This window comes from Siphateles boraxobius, unplaced genomic scaffold (genome assembly GCF_051911475.1).
Source record: "Siphateles boraxobius isolate OS27281-9 unplaced genomic scaffold, OSU_SipBor_1 7, whole genome shotgun sequence".
NCBI lineage: Eukaryota > Metazoa > Chordata > Actinopteri > Cypriniformes > Leuciscidae > Siphateles > Siphateles boraxobius.
In genome coordinates this window covers 34,441,917-34,463,408 of record NW_027509197.1, presented here as the reverse complement: position 1 = coordinate 34,463,408, position 21,492 = coordinate 34,441,917, and the positions used below count along the sequence as shown (strand labels likewise).

The window sequence follows — 21,492 nt, the reverse complement described above, 5'->3', positions numbered from 1 at the left end:
CGTTGCAACTGAAATATCTACATATTGTTGAAATATGAAATTAATCAATAAATCAGTGTTGTTAGTTAACCTTAAAATGTATACGCTCTGACTGGCGTCAATAACAGACCTTGACATGCGTCATCAGAGCTGAAAAGTGAGAGGTAAATGAATCCAGGCCCGTGTAATTTCATCTCTGAGGCTGCCATATGTCTCTGCTGGCAAGTCATGGAAACCTAGCACGAAGGCTTTATTCATACCTCCTTTGTTAAATAAATTAATACAACTCTTTAATTCTTAAAAAGATGAGTCATATTACCATGAGAAATGAATGCAATTTTCCATTGCTCATCCACAATTTAAATCAGAGAACCTACTCGGACTGGGTGATATATTGTACATCACATATAAAGGAATACAATTTAGCCCTTTAAATGGCTTAACAGAAAACATTTTTGTCCCAAAAGGAGAAATCATAATTTCATATAAATAAATAGTAAAAACCAGTAAAACGCAGTAAAAAAAAAGACAATTTTTAAACTTACTGAAAAGAATGATAAAACAACTATTTCAAATACATGCTGTTCTTTTGAACTTTCTAAAACGTGCCATGGTTTCACAAAAATATTAAGCAGCACAGCACTTTTCAACATTGATAGTAAGAAAAAACATTTCTTGAGCACCAAATCAGCATATCAGAATGATTTCTGAAGGATCATGTGACACTTATGACTGGAGTAATGATGCTGAAAATTCAGCTTTGCATCACAGAAATCAATTACATATTCAAATATATTCAAACAGAAAACAGTTATTTGAAATTGTAATATTTCACAAAATTACTGTTTTTACTGTATTTTTGATCAAATAATTGCAGCCTTGGTGAGCAGAAGAGACATCTTTCAAAAAGACCATCAAGCCCAACCTAGTATTTATTTATGAAAAATAGGCATAGACAAAGTCACAACGCCAACTATTCATGAATTATATTCATAAAAACAGAAGGATTCACAGAAATGAAATCACTGCAATTGTCAGAATATCGATATATCGCCTAGCAGTAGTTCCTTCAGCACTTGGAGAAACCCTACACATCAGCAACAGGCACAAAGCAACAGTTTGATTTAATTAGCTACATCCGACCAGCAGTGTTCCACCTTTCCTTCTTTACGTGAGCGATCTCTGTTTGAGTGTGTTTCACTGCAGATTCACTTACCCACTGTTAGAAAGCAGCGGATGGTGCTCCGATTTCTCACAGCCTTGAACAAGCTCTTCCTGCTGTCAGTCTCCACTTCTTCCTGGAACACAAAGGAGAATAAAACATCAGACCAGAGCCATAAACAATTCAAAATAGAGCATATCTAAACAGAGGACTCGGTGAGAGGAATGAACACCATAAATGGAGAAATTCCCCAAAAATAGAAGTCACATTTTATACTTCATCATTTACACTTAACAATCACTGTTGAAACACCTCTCTGCTTCCACATACAACCGGGGAAGCTGCAATAAGCTTCAGAAATTCCTCACATAAAAAATAAAGACAAACTGTACATACACACCCATATATTAACTACCAGTCAAAAGTTAGGAATTAAGATTTCTCTTAAAAGAAGGTCTCTTTTGCTCGACCAAGGCTGCATTTATTATAACATTGAAAATGCAGTAAAAACAGTATAAAATGAAATAATTCAATTTTAATTAACTGTTTTCAATGATACTTTATTTTAAAATGTAATTTATTCCTGTGATGAAAAGCTGTATTTTTAGCGTCACATGATTCTTCAGAATTTATTATAATATGCTCATCTGTTGCTCAAGAAACACTATTATTAATTCTAAAAGGTTTTTTTTTCCACTTAATCTTTTGTGGAAATCCTAATGGGGTAAATATGATTTCAAAAAACAATTTATAACAACTTTTAAACAAAAGCCATTTCAAATAAATGCTGTTCTGTTCTTTATCATCAAAACAATGCATGACAGCAAAAACGGTTTATACCATCGATAATAATAAGACAGGTTTACATATGTATATAAACAGTGTCAAGTTGACTTGAAAGATTAATACTGTAATATTATCTAGAAAAAAAATGACTAAAAGAAACAGCGGGTGGCATCTTTCAAGTGGCATTAACTAGGGCGTGATTTTGAACATTTTATCTCACTGAAGTCATTGCACAAATGTCAAGGTTGAGTTCCTGGCAGTGGACTTGTTAGCATGAGATGCCAACAAAGCAGCCTGCAAAGGGCCTCAGACTGTAGCTCGGTGAAAATTGGCTTACCCCTCATCATCTGCAATGTAAAGAAAAGCTGTCAAAAGAGAGACTACCCCTCTTTGTTATCATAAATACAGCCCTGAGAGCTAAGGAAAAAAAACTCAATAGAGGTTTCAAAATAGATGACAACACGGCCACCCTGAAATGGAGGTCTAAAAATAGGAAGCATATCCTGCCAAAGGAGAGTGACAACATAGTTCAATTAGGCGGCTCAGGAAAGACAAAGGCCGATGTATAGAGAATGAAAACATACCTCCTTTCACAAACATAACATCATCCATCTGATATCTTTCATTACCTGCTTTTTTCACTGGCGGATGACCAAAAAAAGGTTTGTGGAAGTGTGAGGTGAATAAAAGGAAAGCAAGATGGTCTTATTTTCTGCCTCAACGCAGCAAAGCTAAACTTCATGGCTTGGTTTTCTACAACTTTTTGTGAAACATCAATGTCCAGGCTGGTTGAAACCAAGAGAAGGAAAGAATTCGTGTAGCAGCTGACATGGATTGCTGCTGAAATACTTGTCAGCAAGTGAATAATAGATGTGTTTTGAGAGTCCGATAGAGCTGAAAACAAAGGCTGGATCAGGTTATGGGCAGTAGCTGTTCTAGGGTGTTCAGGTGGAGGAAAGAGTTCAGTCAGGATCCGGGTAAGGTTACGCATGGGAATCAGGTTAGAGGTTATTCCTCAAGGAACAGTTACAACACAGATAAAGAGAAAGAATAAGAGATAGAGTGCCAAAAGGACGAGAACAGACAAGATCTTGCACAGGTCACAAATATATCAGCGACAAATATTACATACAATAAAAAAGTGAATTATTTGACTGTACTTAAGATTTGTTGTACAGTTTTGTTTACACTGACATCTTTCAGAATTGAATTTGCTCAACTAGGGGTGGGAGATATTGACAAAAATGAATATCTCGATATATTTTTTTCAATATCTCGATATCGATATTCAGACGATATTTTTGCAATCCTTCAAAGAAATGTGTGCAAACTGGCAAAGAAGGTCCAGTTGGTCTTTTGACCTGCTGCATTTGACCTATTATTGTATAGAATTACTAGTACATAAAGATATGAGACATTATTGATTTAAAGACTCCTAAACTTTTTAAAATAATATTCAATAAAGTCTTTATTGTTCTTGTATAGTTTTAATAGGGGTGTAACGGTTCACAAAATTCACGGTTCGGTTTGATACGATACAGTGTTGTCACGGTTCGGTACGTTTTCGATACAGCAAAAATAAAGAAATGCCATAGAAATTTCCTATTTATTAAAAGAAAAATTATTTTTAAATAAGTGTGAGTTTTCCTACATCTTGAAACTTTTAGTTTTATAAATGGGGGTAATCTTTGAAGAATGAACAAATAATGTTTTGGTCATCACATTAAAAATAACATTTAAATAACCTATAACATTTGAGTTTTGAAGTGCTGGAAAAAGATGTGTGACGTACTTGAAAGCATTTTAGTATTTCTGCCAAACTTCCATGGTTACAAGTTAGTGTTACTACATTAAATCCATGGTGAATGATCTGTGGACTTAAAACCTATAACTAGTTCATTCATGGAACGATGTTTCTCCTGGTTTCCACATCAGCGCTGTTTGATCAGTTAATAACGGAGAAATTGTAACGCTTCTCACTAGATCTCGTAGCGAATTCAAATGCTTTGGTTACTTGATCTCTTATGTAGTAACGGTGTCGCTTAATCAAGATCGGCTCGCGCTGCACTGACATTCGTCCGAACTGATAAACGGTCCGTGAAGCACAAAATAATGAGTTTCGTTCCGCTTTCATTTCATTTGCCATTTGATGTTGCGCAACGTTGTGGTGTTCGCTCCAGCGCGGATTTTGGTCGGCAGGAAAAATGGTCCAACCACCGGGATGGTTCGGCTTGTAATGCGTACCAAACCGATCTCTTGGGAAAATGTATTCCATCCTTTGGACTCATTATACGATGCAATTTTCTAATGATGCAATCACGAAGCTCGCCACTTGAGGACGCCACAGACATTTAAGAAAAACTTTTTAACTTCAGACTTCATTTTTCCGTAAACAACGCATATTTTGCCTTTTCTAGCAGCTATTTTATTAATCGTACATCGGCTTTACTCTTCACGATTTTGGATTGCTGCTTCAACCTAAGAAACGTCAAAACACACAGGTAAGAACTTCGTAGTTGTATATTGCAAATTAGTAGCAGCTTAGGCTGCTCTCGTGCAATTGAGGAACGATTGTGATTTTGTACGAAAAATAAAATAAACAAACCCCTACAGTATTAAAATCGCTACATATAATTGTTTAGAAGGTTATAGTGTGCATTATTTGTTTTCTCTTTAACTTCCTTCAGCTCTTTTCATGTTTGGGGGGTCGGATTGTACGAATTATGAAATATTCGATATCCCAATTTTGCATATCGTCCAGACAACAATTTGGATATTATCGTCTAAACGATATATCGCCCACCTCTATGCTCAACTCTCAAGTTCTGTGCGATAATTTCTACAAAGTCATCAATATTTTTCGATAGATGGTAAGATAGAGATAAAACGACAGAGACAGACAGATCAAACGAAAGACAGACAGATAAAACGACAAAGACAGATACAACAACAGACGGATTACAGAAAGATACAATGACAGACAGATACATACAATGACAGACAGTTACAATGACAGACAGACAGACACAATAACAGACAGATATATACAATGACAGAGACAGTAACAAAGACAGACAGACACAATGACAGACAGATATATACAATGACAGAGACAGTTACAAAGACAGACAGATACAATGACAGACAGATATATACAATGACAGACAGACACAATAACAGACAGGTATATACAATGACAGACAGACAGTTACAATGACAGACAGACAGTTACAAAGACAGACAGATACAATGACAGATAGATATATACAATGACAGACAGACAGACAGACACAATAACAGACAGACGGTTACAAAGACAGACAGACAGTTACAAAGACAGACAGATACAATGACAGACAGATATACAATGACAGACAGATATACAATGACAGACAGATATACAATGACAGACAAACAGTTACAATGACAGACGGACAGTTACAGACAGATACAATGACAGACAGATAGACACAATGACAGACAGACAGATACAATGACAGAGAGAGACACAACGACAGACAGAGACACAACGACAGACAGACAGACTATAGAGACAGACAGATAGATACAGTAAAACGACAGACAGACAGACAGATAGAACGACAGAGAGATAAACAGATAGATAGATCTCAACTCCACTGCAGCAGTAGATGAATACCAGACACTTTAATCAGTTTCTACCGTTAACATCCCTCTTCAGACATTTGACCGCAGTAACAGTGATCACTGACTGTGGTCGGCACTGACACTCGGTTCACCCGTGTGGTCAGTCTGCCCTTAAAGCCACAGCGTCTGCCATTCACATCAGCTCAACAAAATGTGGTTTTGTCCTGAAATACTCTCCATGTTTCATAAAAAATAAAAACAGCCATTTTTATAAAAATAAATTGCTTATTGCATTCACCGAATCAGCAAATTTTCTGGTGTTACACAGGGATGCATGAGATTGTGTAATTTAGTTCCCGCCTGACAGAATAAATATCCGATAATATAAATAACCCTGTAGTCGAAATGCACTCTCAGCGCTGCAGTCGCTTTAAAAATTCAGCTTTCCCAGAAATAATAATGAAATAAGTGCTACCAAAAGCCCAGATGTGATCTATGGGTGTGCTGGTGTGATTTCCAGCCCCTTATTATTAAAACGACAGCAAATTAAACTCTAGCCACATGAAAAAAAAAGGGTCAATGTTAGTCAATTAGCTTATCAACCCAACAGGCATCAATTGTGTGATGCATTTCAGGAGGTAAAATATTAGGGATGTCAGTACGGCTTTGTAGAGAGGACAGAATTAAGACATTACAGGCCTAATGAGTCCTAAACCACCAAAGACAAGCAGCCGACTCAGCAGAAACGCAGACTGCAATCGCCTGAAACACAGCGTCGCTTCGTCTGCATACTAAAACAGCCCACACAATTACTGCACTCTCTCATGTGGCACTGTGAAAAGATCACCATCAAAATCCTCATTAAACACAAACACTGTTGATCATTTGCATTTAAACAACTTTACTTTGCCTCGATCTGATAATTATCTATTTAAAGGTAGAGCGACCCAAAAACAATCCCCAAAAAAGACTCGCCCAAAACCAAATGACTCTCTTACATGGAAAAGTCGAGATGAAGTAAAATGTCAGTAATGATTCCAAAATTTCTTTGGATTTTGTTTCTTTTTGATGATGTTCTCAAACCAGTTCTGAATGATTCTTTCATAAATCACACTAATCTGAAATCACGGACTCAATGATTTGTTATTAAGGCTTCAAATTTGGTCTGTTTGTAACAAAGTTACTGTATGGGTTCATAATTCACAATTTTTATTATACTTTTGATCCTTTAGCATATTTTGTATTGCTTGAAAAATAAGTCATACAAACTATTTTCGTAATACTTTTTTCATATTTTCATTGCTTTAGAAATAGATTGTATGAACTATTTACATAGTACTTTGATACCTTTTGCATATTTTTAATTTGAAAGCTTAAGGTCCTATTCACTGTAATTGTGAGAATTGATTTAACCCTTTAAGGCGAGACACTACAGGTGAATAGGGTAAAAATTTTAACTTACAGATTTCACCATGAAACTTTACCAGTTGATTACTTGCATGAATAGGAGAAAAAAAAATGTATAGCAAGTTTTCTGTAATTTTATGTTTAAATATGCTAATCAGGCTATATCTAATTAAATATGCACTAATTTGCATTTATTTTGAAGTGACGTTTTTTGAAGATGAAAAAAACAAGGTTCAAAATTATTTTTGCATTTTTTTGATATATTCAATGAAAAGACATTTACAGAAGGGATTATGAATATCTCCTTTTGTTACCCTGTAAATCAGAAAATACTGCCAATAGCCTTAAAAAAATGATTTCCGCCCTATTTTTAGGCATAAAATGTCATATAAATCAGGCCAAGAATGATATATCAACAAAACCCTCTGAACAAACCTTCACAATATAGTTAGGAATAGGACTGTAAAGTTTGGTGTATGTAGGTGCTACAGAAGTGGAAAATCGTCACTAGGAGTGTAGGAAAAAACTCATTTTGAGAAAACGGCCTTTAAAGATTTTTATGGCAAAATTCCACTAATTTCTATTGAAAGCCATGAATTACAGACAAAATATGCTTTAGGTCCATGTAAAATCAATGTATCACACTGTTTAACATCCAAAACTCATCATTGCTTCATCCATCACTGATCATAACATCCAAAACAATACTCAAAACATCAAAACCACACATCAACAGTCCATCACACATGTGAATATGATCTGCCTGAGGGACACACAACCACTTTAGGATCCCACAATTACAGATTTGTTAAGTATTATATAGTAATTATATTATACAAAAACTGAAATGTGTTGTGTAATATAATTGTTTTGTATAAATAGTGTGTAAAGTATTGTATATATGTGACGCATGTATATAATATCAGAGCGCGTCACGTGACGATTCTGAACGAATCACGTTGTCAGAAATTGGCATCAGCCAATGAGATGCGCATTTCAAGTTAAATCGCCCGTTTTACTTTCACGATTGGTTGCTGATAAACAGGAAATGACCATATTTGGATCCGATAGCGTTGCAAAGGAGAGAGAGAGCTTTCTAACGGTGTGTGTGATGACAGGGTGCAGACAGCGATCGCGGAGCAGCAGAATGATTTAGAACGACAACTTTTGTTGAATGTATGCGAAATCTACACACGCAAACAGACAAAGTTTAGTAAAATAAAGACCTAAATGTGTATTTTGGACTTTTTTTCAGCACAAGTCTGAAAGAACATGTTATTAAAGACAAACAGCCCAAAATCTCAAAATTGACCAGTGAAAAAAAAACGATGTTTTTGCCTGCCGTGTCTCGCCTTAAGGCAGGGATGTCCAAACTCAGTCCTGGAGGGCCACTGTCCTGCAGAGTTTAGTTCCAACCCCAATTAAACACATCTGGACCACCAGCTAATCAAGGTCTTCTAGGCTAGAAACTTCCAGGCAGGTGTGGTGAGTCTGGCTCGAGCTAAACTCTGCCAGACAGTGGCCCTCCAGGACTGAGTTTGGACACCCCTGCTTTAAGGTAACAACCGTTTCATCTGTTTCAAAGCACCTTATGCTGGTTAAGACTGCACAATATTTTTGTATGTTACAATAATGTCACTGTGTTATGCGATTTTAAATCGTAAAATTCTTGTTGTGTCTTTGTCAAGAAACAGGTGAGACTACACGTTACTTTCTAGACCAATCGCCGCTTGCTATCTTTAATGACGTGTGTATGATGTCATCGAGAGGGCGGAACTACCGACTTCCGGTAACAAGAGGTGCAAACAAACAACGGCTACCGAAGCAGTGTGTTAGCTTAATGCTAATTCCAGTTCTCAACAACTCTCCTATCATTCGTCAGCAATTATCTTTTTTTTTTACTCTGTCCTGACAGTCCTTCGAGGAAACAAAGGCAAGCGTATTGTTGCCATAACTCCACAAAACTTTTCTCCAATGCATAATTCCATCAAGCAGCACCAATACCATCGTCTCTTTCATTTAGCCATTTTTGAAAGCTGTATATGGAAGAGCTTCTGTGCTCCTATTAGTCAACGTCACAGATGTGACGGAACCCATTGTGGAGTATAGAAACAATTAAACGTTAGTTTATCTGCCAGGATGTTGTGAATAATTGCAGACACGACGTCGGTTGTCATCCACTATGACACACTCTACGAGACAAAACGATCAATTCTTGCAAATCGACGCCCATTGTCATTTACGAATCACCACGAAACCCTACGTCAAACAGATTGTGCCAAAACCTGGCTGATATCGTGTAGTCTGAGGCATGAGACCTGAAAGAAAATCTGATATTTTTTCCGTAGCATCCCTCAAACACGTCAGCACTACTCCTGCAAGAAAAACTGTGGTGTCACCAAATCAATGGCCATCTCTCAAGTGACCTTATTAATATCGTCCAAACATGATTTATTATTTATTGCAGCTGAATGTCTACAAAGGTCCATGGTCTGTCTTGATGGATATCTGTGCGACAGGAGCCCATTATTTCCAGCATGTCATATTGAATTCTGCAGGAGTGCACTCAATTTTCCCTGAGCCGCAGGCCCGGGGCCAGGGGGCCAGTTTAGGCTGGGCTGCCACAGTGGCAAGGGGAAATCTGACAGGATCTCGCTCTGTCAAAACTACATTTCAGTCAGATGGAGACAGCCCCTCTCTGCATGCCGCTAATGGATTGCTCTTTTTTTTTTTTTACCCTGATGGAATTGAAAATCGATGACATCATGGCTGCGGGGACAACGGCTCTGGATTCAATGAGCGTTGATGACTTTTTGAGAAACATCAAGCCTTTGATCCGTCCCTGAACCTCCAGTAATGAGGAAGATCAATTTTGATTGTTGTAGTAGATGAACTATGGGTCTGAGGGCAATTTTATATTCATGCCGAGGCGGCCGTTTGTGGAGTCTAATTGAGCATGGGCTTGATTAAAATTCATCTCGCTCCATGCGGTCTCTATTTTGGGGAGGTTCAAGTAACAGCTCCGTCACCCAAATTGGCTCAGACGCAAAGTTTGAAACCGTTAATCGGCAGGGGGAGCGATAATGTACCAAAGAGAATGGGCGGTCTTGAAAAAAAAAAAAAAGATTGACAAGCTTCACATTGAAGAAAACATCACTCTGATTTAACAAGACCATGTCATTAAAGGGACCTGAAGGGATTTATTAAAAAGAAACGAGAGAATAGAGCAAAATAAATAAATACTGCTCACAAATTTCTAAGTCTAAAACCTGTAAAATGTTGATATAAGAGAAGAGCTATGTCATATGTCAGGTCAGAGGTCACCCTCCCATACAACTAAATGGCTTGAGGTCGAGTAAATTATGGGATAATTTTCATTTTTGGGTGAACTATTCCTTTAAGCTTCACCCTAGTTTAGAAATGTATTGATTTACGAGATATATATATATATATATATATATATATATATATATATATATATATATATAGTAATTATAAAAAAATAATTATAATAATAATAACTTAAAATACAAATAACAGGTAAAGAAAAGCAAACAATTATAATAAATAATAATAATTAAACAAATAAATAAATTAGAATGGGTATTTAAAATAAACAACAGTTAAAGAGTAAATAAAATAAAACAAATAAATAAAACCATAAATTAAGGCAAATAACCACAATAAAGTAAACAAACAAATAAAAAGCAATAAATAAATATAAATAAATAAATAAACCATGCACACTGAGGTACAAAAAGAAATCAGTCAGCTCCCTGCCCAGGACTCTTGACATCAGTTGTACCGAAAAAGTGATTAGCCAGTGTCTCATTCCAAAAGGCTTCCCATTTGCAGACAAAAGGCCAGTAAGCGTCCAACTGTGAAATGAAAACGACTAAAAAGAAACACTGGCGTTTTGTTTGAATATGACCAATTACTCTCTTTAAGGGAAAAAAAATGGCAGAGGAATAGAGGAGGTTCTTCTATGGTTCTTTTGCTCGATAACGTGCAATTACGTTAAGCATGGCATTTTGAATGAACCCTACCAAGACAGGCAGTCAGTCTTAATCCCTCCTTTCATAGTGGCTGCAAATTACATATTGCTAAGGATCATTTACATTATGAAAACATTACAAGCAATTCTAGTGAATTATCTATAATGACCACAATGCAGTGTGTTTCAAAGGAGCCATTTATGAAGGCTAGCCTATGGAAACTTCAAACATAGGCACAATAATGTTTATGCCTACTTTATCAAACAATAAAGGCACCCATCAAACAACAATGTCGTAAAATACTTCTACATAGCAGCATTAAATAAATTAATGAATAAATAAATACACTTTTTCTTTTTTTACAAAAGGAGGACATACAGAAACTTATTTCTACTGCTACTACTATTAATTGTTAAATTATTATATAAATGATATCATATTTATGACATAAATATGATATAAATTAGCATTATAAAAAATAAATATAAATTTATGGCTGCCCCAGACTAAATCTTTCTAGTAGTAGAACAACAACTAGTAGTCCTTAATTTGAGTCATTGGTTGACTAGTTGCACGTTTATGATGTTAATTTACTTAAATATATGGCATTGGAAAATGGTTTGAGTTTCAGGGCTGAGAAAGAATATTATAAGTAGCATTGCTAACATTGTTATACACATTAAAGAGAAATACTAAAACTATCTTATCTGTCAATACTAATTTAGTTTCCACACTCCACACAAACACTTGGAAATGCGCCTAATAGCACACATTTACCTAGGTTAACATTAGTGTTAGAGTGAGGGGCCGTGTAAAAAGTGGCAAACATTAAGCAGCTACTAACATGTTTCAAATGATAAGCCTTTTTATTAAAGACTAATAGTCGACTAATTAAAATTTGGTCGACTATTAAGGGCAGCCATATAAATTATTTCATAAATAATTTATAATAAACTACGAAGTAAGTAATTAAAAATAAAATACTAGAAAAATATACATATATACTAAAGCTAAGCATTAATGTATCAGAATGATACTTATTTGAAATGACCCCACACTTCAATATGCAACGAGCATCAGCTGAAGAGTGCTTAAGACATCTAAAAATGCAACACAACACTGAGATTCATTGACATTTTGGCCAGAAGTCATTACATTTTCTTAGCTTTATGCAAATTAGACTTTGATACAATAATAACACCTATTTAGGCTATTTAATCGCTGTCAGTGTCAGAGACTGACACCAGTGACTCAACACAACAGAAATGCTCAAACCATCTGAAAGAGAAATAGGTCTTATTTACATGTGAGAGATTACATCTATTCCATTGAGATGGCATCATTAGCAACCTGCAACTCTGTTTGTTGATTCTCCGGCCCGGGGCTTGACTGCAATGTTAAGGCTAGTGTGCTCACGGAGACCCTTCGGGCAGTCCCAATGATGGTCATTACTGCAGTCTCGCTGTCCAGGCAGCTCTTCCCATCCAGTGGCATCAGCAGATACGATGAATTCAGGGTGTAATCTGGTAGCCTTCACCATTGAACGACCAAAATCCAACACAGAAGCAGGATTGATTGGGTCCAGTTTTGTAAATGGATTGCAGAGGTGTGATGTCGGTGTTGATATCGTGTGCAGTGCTGCAAACAACAGCCCACCCCCTCTCACACACCGATTCACTTATGTTGCATCCTGGGCGCCTGAAGGAATATTTGCACATTGGCACATTCATGCGTCTTAGAATAAATGAAAAGCATCGCCGTAATCTGGAGCTGATCTACTAGTTTCAATCGGCTGCTGCTGGTGTTTTGCCAAAAAAAAAAAAAAAAAAGGACAACGGCGATCATGTGAGACGAGTGATGACCCCTAACAACTTGAGGAGTTCGATATGGAAGCACTTCGGGTTTTGGACTGTAGATCAAAACTATGAAGGACAAAGTGATATGCAAACTGTGAGATCGTGAGTTCCCATATCACAGCAGCACTACAACCACGAGGGCATATGCAGCTTCATCATCCAGATGCACTCCTGTTTGTCACTGTGCACGAAACTTGACGCCAATAAATCATCAAAACTAGTGCTGACTTGTGCGTCTCAAGTGCCCTCGTTACGTTCGTCCTAATGCCTGTTAGTTGTCCGTGGATTGGCCCATATTTGGCATTGAAAATGGAAACGTCTTTAGATATGGAAAATCGATTTTACAATTGATTCAATTAACACTAGTCTCAAAAATCGTCTCAAAATGTCAAAAAAGTGACAGCCGTAGACGTGACAATGGAGATGATCTGGATCCTCTCAGTCCCGTATTCCACATGGCTCCGATCTGTGCAGTCTACACGCGCTCACATGGAGGTCATGTTTTCAGGAAACAGTTGGAAGAGGAAAAAACCCAAAAAACTTTTCCTGCACTGATTTAGTTCGATCGAAAGAAAGAACGAACAAACGAAAGAACTAAAATGAAAGCACAAACAAAATAACTAAAATGAAAGAAGAAAATAAAAAATAAAAAGTGAAATATGAAAGGAAAGAAAAGAAAAAAAATATAGCTCTATTAGGTCAGTCAGAAAAGCCAAAGTGTGGGAATATTTCAAGGGTAAAGAATGACCACAAATAAGTTACGTGCGACTTTAAACATTATTTATTTATTTAACTGTATTGTTTCAGTTGCGGTAATAGATTATTTATTCGTTGTTTTTATGGGCTATAATGTACATTTATTTTGGTTTTGTTCCGACCTCTGAAAAAATTGATTTTGATTCAATGTTTAGGCAATCGCTTGTTTTTGCTGCTTCTTTGCCTGTGTTTTGATCAAGAGATGTAGTACTCTTTCAGAAGACGAGTAATAGCGCCCCCCTACCGTTTAACAGTGAAAACACAGAAAGCCGAATTTTCCGTCAATGGCAGGGAAGCGTTGTCTCATAAATGACGAAAATGTCCATCATATGGCGAAGAAAGAGTTACACAGATAGCTTGAACCAAATCACTGAAATGAACTGAATGAAATGACCAACTCTAAAAATTTTAACTACAGAAGCTAAAAGCCAGGGACACTTATTTAAACTAAATTTAAACAGCATACTTATAACAATGAAAAAAGACTGACAAATTAGTCTAATGACACGAACAATGTGGTTTCATTTTATGTTGCAAATATTCAATATAATTACCATATCCTACTTTGAAGCATCCATCATTGTTATCATGTAGCTGACTATGATCATTCCTATGAATCATATTTAAGTGAAAGAAATAAGATCCATGGGAAACAACGACAGCTCATTCAAGACAGACCCTGCCCTCCCCGTGCCCAGAAAGTCCATCATCCCACCACAATACACAGCTAAAGACGTCAGTGCAGCCGGCAGCCAGCAATCTGCTCAAAACCAGGACAGTGCTCCGTTTCCCCATCCCCCTTCAGGATGCAAAGAAGAGAGATCCTTAATGCAGAGAACAACGGACTGTTACTATATAGACATCCATTTCCCGTCAGGGATTACGTCTGTGAAACGCTCCATAACACGTCAGACAGGACAGACATTTCCAAAAGCAACTTCTTCCATAATGACCCACAAACGGAGATGGGCGGCCATGACACTTATTGAGGCCTCTATACTCAACCTGTGAAGCACGGAAAATGAAGTGCACTGTAAAACATAAAACGTAATTTTTACGGTAAAAAAACGGCAGCTGTGGTTGCCAGAACTTTACCGTCAAAAATACAGTAGCAACGTTATTGGTTTTATAGACTTAACTTAAAATTTACAGTAATTAACCGTATTGTATTATCTGATATAATGTTAAATTATGGACCTATTGAAGTATTCATTTCTGTTTTGTTTTGATGATTGAACCAACAATCATCACGGCAGTGATGAGAATCACATGATAAATCAAAGCTCATCACAAGCAACTCTTCCACAAGAAAGTTAATATTGATTTATAGAAGCTGCACAGTCTGATTCGCACAAACATTAAACACCATCATGGTAACACACATGAAATTTTTAAAATGCAATAAACATTAATTTAACAACATTAAATGTAACATAAAACCCTAATGTACATAACTGATTAGAAAAAAACTAAGAAAACTATGAAGAAAAAGTTATTTCAACAGAAATACTTCAAATGTGAAGTGTCATGCAGGGAATTGTGGGAATGTCAATTTACGTTTTTTCACTGTAAATTATACAATGAGTTTTCTTTTTCACTTTCAAAAACTGTAAATTTAACGGTATTTTACAGTAAAATTACATTAAATGTACCATTAGATCTATCAACAGTCTTCTACTGTTAGAATCACGATAATTTTTTTACAGTGTGGATGGAGACAGGCACACTCTTTCCCGCCACTGTGGACTGTAATGAACAAACTGAGGTTGTGACTCCTATTTTAAGGTCAGGAGGACAGAGCTTGGGCAAATTAAACTTCTGATGAACCCATCAAAACAGTTATGACTTTTTTTACTCGCTATGATTTGAGTGTCTGAGGATGTAAATAAATATCTTCTGGTCCCGTCTATGAGAGTCTAGACAGCAACCCAGACAGCAGAAAAACATCTGAGAGAGTGAATGGGCATTACAGGTCTATCTTACTTTGTAATTCATGTATATTTGTTAGTTATTTATAATACCTATTCTATTTTATGTACACGCATATGTATGTATGTATGCATGTATGCATGTATATATATATATATATATGTGTGTGTGTGTGTGTGTGTGTGTGTGTGTGTGTGTGTGTGTGTGTGTGTGTGTGTGTGTGTGTGTGTGTGTGTGTGTGTGTGTGTGTGTGTGTGTATGTATGTATGTATGTATGTATGTATGTATGTATGTATGTATGTGTATATATATATATATATATGTGTGTATGTATGTATGTATGCATGCATGTATATATATATATATATATATATATATATATATGTGTGTGTGTGTGTATGTATGTATGTATGTATGCATGAATGTGTGTATGTATGTATAATATATATATATATATATATATATATATATATATATATATATATATATAATACATACACACACACACACACACACACACACACACACACACAAATATTAGTGTTTTATATATTTAAACAAAATTGTACATAATATTAAATAATATCAGTCAACCATTATGTTTAAAAGAAATTAAAAAATAAAACGTACTACCATTCAAATGTTTGGGGTTAGTAAGTTTTTTTTTTTTAACTAATACTTTTATTCTGAAAGGATGCATTACATTGATCAAAAGTCACAGATTAAAATATCAGTTACAAAACATTTCTGTCTTAAATAAATGCAGATCTTCTGAACTTTCTGTCTTAAATAAATGCAGATCTTCTGAACTTTCTACTCAAAGAATCCTGAAAAAAAATGCATCACAGTCAGTTACACAAAAAAATTACACAGCACAACCATTTTCAATATTGACAATAATAGGAAATGTTTCTTGGGCAGCAAATCTGCAAATTAGAATGAATTCTGAAGGATCATGTGATGCTAAAAACTGGAGTAATAATGCAGAAAATGTAGCTTTGACATCACAGGAATAAATTAAATTTCAAAATATATATATTTTTATATAAAATATACATTTATTTTTTATATCGTTCATATATTTATTTCCTATATTATTTTTCAGAAGAATTGTTTATTCCATTTACTATGGGAAATCTTCATTGAACATCAGTGTCTTTGAACGTCAGAGTGCTTTTATAAAACTGAACAGCAATGAGCCACTCGAGCCCCTGCATTACGGTCTTTTTACCACGGCTCTCGTGGCTTATTGCTTTACTTTATCAGTCCACGATGGCAGAACTTAATTCCATCGACTTGGCCGAGTGAAAACCATCCCCAGTCGTACTAAAGTAAAGCCAGATGAAAGACGGTTTATTAAACGACTTTGGGTCCAGTCCATCGCGCTCAGTCTCCTTCAAACGGCAGGAACGCGTCTATTGAGCCTCCACCTGTGAGCCATTCAACAGACAAAATCTCTCTGAGATGTCAATATGTTCTATTGATCTCAATAAAACATGAAATTAAATATTGACTGACTGCTCTCTTCCAGCGCCGCGGCAGAAATAGCTAATGCAATGTCCTGAAAAATGCAGGCCAAAGCACACAAAAGCCTGATTGTTCTTTGGAAACATTTGCACTTCGCACTTCTGGATTCGAATGCCAAGCGGTTTCGCTTGAATAAACACATATGATTTTCATTCAGGATTAATTTTAGAGTAGTAGCGCGTTTTAACCTATTGCAAAGCGGCATAAATGGGTGACACAAAGTTGGCTTTAGAAGCCACACACACACACTTAACCCTTCGAGTTGCGCTTTTCCTGACATGGAACGCAGCATTTGCCGAAGCATTTCACCCTGTGACAGCTTCCCTCCCCCAAACCCAGAGGCTAAATGCACTTCATATGGACAGAGGAGGAAAAAAGCAGAATGAGAAACTGATGAGTGTGTCCAAGAGAGGGAGAGGAGAAGAAGAAGTGGAAGAGAAGATAAAGATGACAGGGCAGTAAGGTTGTTTTTTTGTGCTAGTCCCGTCGGGGCCTGTAGTCTAGATTTATATTGGCCATGCAGCATGTCAGCATTTTAGTTGTCATTTGGAAAAAGAAAAACAAAATTTCCCACATATCAGCCCTTGCACATTTACCAAATAAATATAGGTTGACCAAGCAATCAGCTAACTAGAAGAATGTAGTACTGCAGGATGTGTTTTTTATATTAAAGAGTGTCATTAAAAGGGCATTAAGAAAGATACACTGTTCCCCAGGCGGCTTTCTGTGCACACGCTCCGAGACGGAGATGAACGTGAATAAGCAAAGTATAGGCCTAGCCTACAGTGCGGTTCGGATTCGCAACGAAGCGGTCAAATAGTCTACACACAAATGTCAAAATGCCATTTTGGTAAGTATTCTTTCTTGTAACAGTCGGTTAAGCGAATGTAAACAGTTGAGATAGAAAATGTGTGTAAAAGTATATTGGATCTGTGAATTTGGTTTCAAAGTGACAGCAGCCTAAAATGACTGCTCTAGTTTGTGTCATTAATGTTAATCAAACAACAAAAGACAAGATCGATATTACTGACTTGTCCTCTGTAATTGTAATGTTCTGTAAAAAAAAACAGTCCAAACACTTATCACATTTTCATGCCTGTCATCCACCATTTTTGTTTACTCTAAAGTCATGTTTGACCGTGAAAGATTTTGCAAGATTTCCCGTGTTCACAGTCGGGTTGTTTGCGAAGGGAATCGGTCTTGGTCACATCGCAGCATCCCACACACTATAGGAACTAAACTGTTAAATCTATGATACTTTTTTTTATCATCATGTTGTTTGTGGTCTCTAACAATTTGAAATCTGACAAGTTTTGAAAAATCTTTTAGTGTGGGCCAGCCTTAAGTTTGCAAGGCATAGAAAAGCACTCACAAGATCAAGATGTAGCGGCAATAGAGCAACGGTTCAACAGGGAAAGTGACAGGCCTGAAACTCTCTCTCATCCTTCATTCCCTCGACACCTTCCTCACTGAGACAGACGTGACCTTGAGGAAATGCTGGGGTTAATTCATACTATGTGCAATCCCTCGTCAGAGCAGTGCAAAGATATCATTTATTATTCACATTATAATTTTGAGTCCGTGACTGATAACACGCCACAGTCAGAAGTGTACAACAATCAAATTATGTACATACACCATGATCAAATAAAACACTAATTCAACATGTGGCGAATCTGTACAAAAATAAACAGTATTTTTAACAGTAAATAAAAAGGAGGCCTAAAGGTTATTAATAAAGAAATATTTTATGTTCACCAAAGTTAAGCTCTATCAAAAGTATTTGTGGTATAATATTCACTTCCACAGAAAATAATTTCCATAAAACGAAAAAAAAAAAAAAGAGTTACACAAACTATGAAAAATGCTACAGAGAGTGTGAGAAAAGCATTGACAGCAGTAGGTCTGTCATAACTACTTTTTGTTGGGCGATATATTGTCCCAAAAATAATATAAATGTTTTTGTGACAAACAATATTAGTGTCATTTTATGCCACTGATTATATAATGGTAATATAACAGCATCATAACGCAAGTGATTTCAAATAAACAAAGAACTTTTCATTCTAAGAATATTTAGACACTGGAATTGTAAGTAAAAAATATTAAATATCCGAAATAAATAAAACTTGAATAAATAAACCTTTGTAGACAATGTGCAACGTACATTATTGCTGAAAAACACAAACCTTATTTAGCAGTCTGATGTCCATATGATTGAACAAAGGCACAAATGCAACAGGTCATATCTGCTGCTACAAACATGTTTTTTAAAAGTTGAACTTCGTTTTATCTTGAGCACCGCGTGTTCATAATGTGATGTCATGCACGGGACGCAGCAAACAACGCGAACGCAACCGTCAAACACGTCCGTCTGACACACATTTACATAGCTCATGTTTTTGCATACTCTGTTTTTCTCTCTGAACAGCCCCAGCGCTTTCGGTGAGTGTGCGTCATTTCGTGCTGCTGTGTTTATTTTGCACCAGAACAGTGGTTTGCAGCTTCGAGTCCATTTGGAGTGCATGTAGTAGACAGGAAAACACTATAACGCCTCAAGTAACTCCTTTTCTTCACCTGTCAGTGTCTGATCTGTGTGAGAAGCCCCAATAGAGGCTGAAAATCCTGGCGACATTCATTTTTATGTAAACATAATGGGCAATATATCACACGACCAAAAATGTCCATCTATCGTGAGCATTTTCTCATCATGTGGATCAACTAGAATACTAGATCAACAGTCTGAGAATACACACTGAATCAGTTCACTTCAAACTGTTAGTTTAAAAGTGAAAATTCCAAATCTAACGATTCATTTGTCCCATCACTCAGAAATGTGAAAAAAAGAAAGAAAAGAGAGATAGAATTTAACATTAGTGGGATTCCCGACCCGAGACAACCGAACACCTTTTGACACAATATTATTGTTAATATTTAATATGTTCACAGTTCTCCAATGTCAGTTATTGGTCACATTACATGCAGGTAAACAAAACATTAAATTTGTTGGTTAGCTTTTATTTTGATAAAATTATTTTGATTTCATTTTTTCATTTCTATGATTAATTATACCTTTTCATCAACTCCTGAACCTCCCAAAAAATTTCCTTCACGAACACCCAGTTTTGGAAACACTGCATTAATGTTTAACTGTGCGTTCACACCGCCGCCGGCGAGAGCGGCAAAATTCGCTCTCGCCGCCCTGCCAGCGACGCCGTGGAAAGATTCGTGGACGCTCTGATGCTCTGACGTAGATCGAACGCGTGGTCTTTTTTACAACTGTATTTAAAGGGGCCACAAAGCAAACAAGCATATCGATCGTTATTTTTGCAGAAATTTGATCGATGGAAAAAACTTAACAATTATAGTGACATGTTTGCTAATGAAATAAACAGATTAAAAGCCATTTTTGTGGTGTGGCTTTTGTGTTCATGGTTAAGTGCCATTATAATTTGCATTCCCGCTGGAAAAAAAGCGTTCTAGCGCAAAAATATTGCCTATAAATACTAGTGTTGCGCGCCTTATCAAATTCAAATGATCAACCTCCTCAATTTTGCTTGGGAACTAATGTGGTCGGAACCAAAGTTTACAGGACTGCGTTCTCTGGACTCCTCTCAAACGGAGCACCTCTATATTCCGATTGGTTGCCGCCAGTTGCCGCCGAACCGTGTCATTGCGTATTACCATAAAGTTGACCTGACTTCAACTCTCCTCGCCGCTCTCACCGTCCAAGACGCGCCGCGCCGCTCTCGCCGGAGCTCGCCGCCGGCTCTCATTGACAATGAATGACTTCCGGCCACTTTGACGCTCTCGCCGGCGGCGGTGTGAACGCACAGTAAGAGAGAGATAAATAATTGATTGTTGCCAAGAGTTTTGAATGTAAAAAAATATAAAAATATATAATTCTTGTGTGTATTAAGAGAAAAACAAGACATTTATAAGGCCAATTCACACTGCACTGACAGACGGCATCCAACATTGCGTCGGATCAGTGTGTTACACCTGTCGGCGTCTGTTGCCGCTTGATGTCACCGATCAAACATCTTGAATCGGCGTGTGTCGGGACTTGGATTGCCTGAGAAGTGATGCACTGTAATCTGATGACTGTCTGCATTGGTCGCCGTCTGTTGGTTCAGTGTTGCCATATTTCTTCAAAATGCTAGAAGTAGAGTAAAGGCCAAGTCACAATGACTGTTTAGTTGAAATGATGATTCACTAATCAAAAGTCTAAATCAAAAATGGAACACGGAAGACCCCGAGTGTAAACCCATAGATCATTAAATCATATAATATCAATTAGAAAATGTGCATATTGTGAGCAATCAGCCAGCGCTCAACAGCTTGTTTTCCCTCAAGACACATCAACATCCATTCAGCATAGTGCAGAAAACATGCCTCTCTCCACAGCTCTGACACACACTCATCAACAAACACTCAAATCTCAAATGTACTCTACTCGTTTCATCTTTCACATCTTCTGACAGCAGAA

At 36.7% G+C, this 21,492-nt stretch overlaps 1 protein-coding gene across 7 annotated transcripts in view; it reads right to left on the bottom strand.

The window, feature by feature from the left end:
- adarb1b (adenosine deaminase RNA specific B1b) overlaps positions 1 to 21,492 on the bottom strand; it is a 173,398-nt gene that overhangs the window by 104,904 nt on the left and 47,002 nt on the right. For all 7 annotated transcript variants that reach the window (XM_077215673.1, XM_077215671.1, XM_077215669.1 and 4 more), the window contains exon 2: positions 1,196 to 1,277. The gene's annotated coding sequence lies outside the window, so the exon portion shown is untranslated. The remainder of the gene's footprint in view (positions 1 to 1,195; positions 1,278 to 21,492) is intronic.